The sequence below is a fragment of the Octodon degus genome, unplaced genomic scaffold, assembly GCF_000260255.1.
Source record: "Octodon degus isolate 3935 unplaced genomic scaffold, OctDeg1.0 scaffold00177, whole genome shotgun sequence".
In the NCBI taxonomy this organism is placed as follows: Eukaryota; Metazoa; Chordata; class Mammalia; order Rodentia; family Octodontidae; genus Octodon; species Octodon degus.
In genome coordinates this window covers 2,341,935-2,345,927 of record NW_004524753.1, presented here as the reverse complement: position 1 = coordinate 2,345,927, position 3,993 = coordinate 2,341,935, and positions in this window count along the sequence as shown.

The following is a 3,993-nucleotide window of genomic DNA, read 5'->3' as shown; positions in this document are numbered from 1 at the left end:
CTCCGTCTCAAAAAGATGAAAATACAATTCAGTAAAATAAAAATATTGCTAGATATGATAATGCCCAGTATACAAACTCCATTAGGATTATTTCAACTGCGTCACAAGTGGGGCTGCCCAGGAACCAGCGATTGTGTTAGAGTCACTGTCAGGACTTGCTGTCAGGTCCAGCGGCTGTGGCCAGAGCAGGAGGCAGGGCCAGGCCGAGAGAACGTTGGTTGGGCTTCAGTGTTAGCATGCGAATGACCCTGTGGGTCCCACAGGGAGTTCTGGAGTGGGGAGATCTTGCAGACTGGTGCTTAATTGGAGCCTTATGGTCCCCCAGGGAGCGGTCAGTGCATGGAGGCTGCTGCTAGCAGAAGTCACGGGCAGGACCTTGGACCAGGAAGCCCTCCAGAGACAGGAGCAATGGCTGGGGGGAGGTGGGGGCCAGCAGCTGAGGGCTGTACACTGTCAGTGCTCCCAGCAGTGGGCAGTTCTGAGGAGGGGTGTGGGTGGGGCGTGGAGGGCGTGCCACAAACTGATAAGATGGAAAAACCAAAGGAAAGCACTTGATAATAAAAGCGTGTATCTTGGCATGGTTAAACCCCAAAGAGTTATGGAGTAGCTTGTTACAACTATTACTAATGAATGATTTGGAGCTTATGAGAAGGACAATAATACCCAGCTGAGTACTGCCAACACTGTGCTTGACGTTTTGAAGTAAGTGCTAAGTCAATAGATTGAGGGGCCGGGGAGATGGCTCAGTGGAATAAGCGCTTCCCTGGCAAGCGCAGGGGCCTGAGTTCAATCCCCGGTTCCACCAAAAAAAAAAAAAGATTGAATCTATATATAACTCGACAGCTCCATAAGTACGCTGACATGTTGGTATCATCCACGACAGTAGTAGTCATTCTGGGTAAAATGACCAAGAAAATTCAAAGTTAAAAAAAAAAAAAAAACAACAAACAAACCAGTGCTCAGTCCTCAGTAAAATTCCAAATGAAACTAAGTATTTACACACTAGTTATTGCATTCTTGAAAAAGTCCCTGTATATTAAAACCAAAAAACAATACTTTGTAGGGTATGTATATTTAAATAATAGACTCTGTTCATCTTATCAGGTTTTCCACTTAAATGATTATCTTGACAATTGAAATTTGGGATAATTATGAAAAAATTCTCTGCCATGGGGACTACCACCCCTGCACTTTGTAGGGTGTTTACTATCTCTGGCCCCACCTGCCACAGGTGAAGGGCACCTTCCAAGCAGTGTGGCAATCAGAATGCCCCCCAACTTTTGTGTACTTTGCCAGGAGATAAAGCCCCTTCTTTTAGAAATTGAGCTAGTCAGCCCTCTGCTTGTTATCTAAGCAGAGTTGCTTTCTCAAGGTTTTTTGAAGCAAAAAAAAAAAAAAAAAAAAAGGTAATATGGAAGGAAGGAAGGAAAAGGTAATATCTGTAAAGCCCTTTTTTTTCAATGAAGTGGCCCTGACCCAGGAGCCCACAGGCCTCATGGGGAAGAACACAGTCACACCTGCATCCTTACGCTCAGTCGCTGCGCGCCAGCTTTCCCATAAGGCCTGGTGATGGAGCTGCCAAGTGTCTGGCCGTTGCACTGTCACAGCCACGTGGGATTTATCAGCAACACATGGACTCACAGGGGTCTGCTCTGAGCATCGAGAGTTCCCTTTACTGTACAGAATTTTGATTTTCCACCATGTCTGCTGCAGCAAAGCTCACTGAGCTTACGCTTGCCAAGCAAACCGCATCCGGGGGAGTCGATGCTGAAGAGTCCCGTATGCTTTATCTGTGTACCTGAATGGCGTACAGACAAACGAACTGCACATGGTCTGAGTTCAGGAGAGACAGAAGCCTCCTGGGGAAATAAATCTATCAGACGTGCATATACACAAGCAAAGGGTTCTTCTGGGTCAATTTAAGCCACATTAGTAGGGCAGATTATGTGTCTTCTTCCCCTACTTGCCCAAACACCGTGGGCTCCCGCAAACATCAGGATAACAAGCCACCTAAAAACGACGATGAGAGATACCAGGTTAAGGAGCAAGGAAAAGGAACTGAAAGGGGAGAGATTTCACAACTGTGTTCCGCCAAAAAACAAAACAAAACATAAAATGCAAGGCAATAGCAATACCAATTGGAAAATTGACTAGGAAAGGCTCTAGGGCAGTAGTAACAGAACTTTTTCTTAACTAAAACCTCCGTATCTGGTACAAGTGCGGTGTTGGCACTTTGTGATAAATCCGTGGGCTTCGGGTTGCAGCTTGGGCATTAAGAGTCACTCTGCTCTACAGTGACTTATTTTACATAGACTGTTGAATGCTAATTCAGAAGTTAGGATTCGATCTTAAAGTGGGGATGCAGGTGAAACTACTGACACTAGGGAAGGGTCAGTCTGCGGAAGGAGCCTCAGGACCCTGGGAGTGACTGTCTGAGCCTCGGTGTGATTTGCATCCAGAAGAGTCGATGCAGAGGAGATGAATGGGCTTTATCTGTGTACCCGAATAGCATGCAGACCAGCAGTAATCTTTGCTTATGAATATTTTCCATTACCACTCATTTCCAAGCATATGGCCGGCATCTCTCCTTTTGCTCTGTGCCCTCTTCAACAAGCTGCCAGAAAGAGCCGGCTCATCTTTTCCTATTTTGCTGATGACTTCTGTTAGGCACCAAGTTTCTTCTTGTGATTACAGTGAATGATTATCGATCTCCCAAGGACATTAGTTTGTTGTTGCTGAGACGCCCAAGAGTGTGTTTTAAATGGATAATTAATCACATTGCTGATTTCACCTCAGAAAATGAGCATCTTAGATATTTTCAAGCCAATACATATTAATGGGACGTCATTCCATATTGAAAAATCACAAGATGAATGTTCTAAAGTTTGGTATTATATACCTTTGTAGATCTCACTAATAAACCCACATTTTGTCAGAAAAGATGATGTTCAAAAGTGCACACGCATATAATTTTATTTGTTGGTACAGGGCCTTACTACATAGTTTGGCCTCGTAGTGACTCACCTGTCTCAGCCTCCCCAGTGCTGGGATTACAGGCATGCACCATCACACCTGGTACTGGGACTGACATGGTGTTCCATACTGGGGATTGAACTCAGGACCTTGCCCGTGCCAGGCAGGCGCTTATGCCATCAAGCTATCTCTCCAGCCCACACTCATAATTTTGAAAACCTTTTCTAATGTATAGAGACAGCCTTTGTAATTTTGGTTTAGTCTTTAGTTTGTGCAATTTTCTGAGCTTTTTTTTTTTTTTTTTGCCATGAGATGTGTTTTATTTTCATTCAACATACAAAAAATTTTCTATAATATCCCAGGGCAAACCGGAGAATTTGGCAGTCTGATTGGGGGAGGGTCCCCTCAGAGACCCATGGGCCGGTGGCATCGGCGCGGAATGCCCGGGTTCACAGTGCAGCTTGTGGCTCGAGTCCATCTTGCAAGTGGCTCTTCCTCCACATCATGACTGGGGGGTTTCGGAGATGACGGAATTGTCTGGTGAGTTTTTTTTTTTTTTTTTTTTTTTTTTAAAGAAAGCAAATCTGAGCATTTGAGCTTTCAGCGGGACTCAAAATGGACTTTTCAAGTGCACCACGGAGAAGCAGGGCCATCACACCGGCGGTGTGGGGTAGTCACACTTGCCCACGGAGGCCCCCAGCATAAGCAGATGAGTCCTGACCCATCCAGGTCAGCACCTTCAGATGCTTTCTACAGCAGCCCTCCATATCAGTGGGTCCAGAACCTGCAGATTCAACCAATTGTGGATTGAAAATATTTAGAAATAAAAAGCTTCACCTGTACTGAACATGTAGTGAATTGTTTCTTGTTCTTATTCCCTGAACAGTACAAGAATATCTTTTTTTTTTTAAACTTTTGGGGCCTGAACCCAGGGCTTGTACTTAGTTACATCCCTTCCCTTTATTTTATTTTATTATTATTTTTTAAATTTTATTGTGTGTGTGTGTGTGTGTGTGTGTG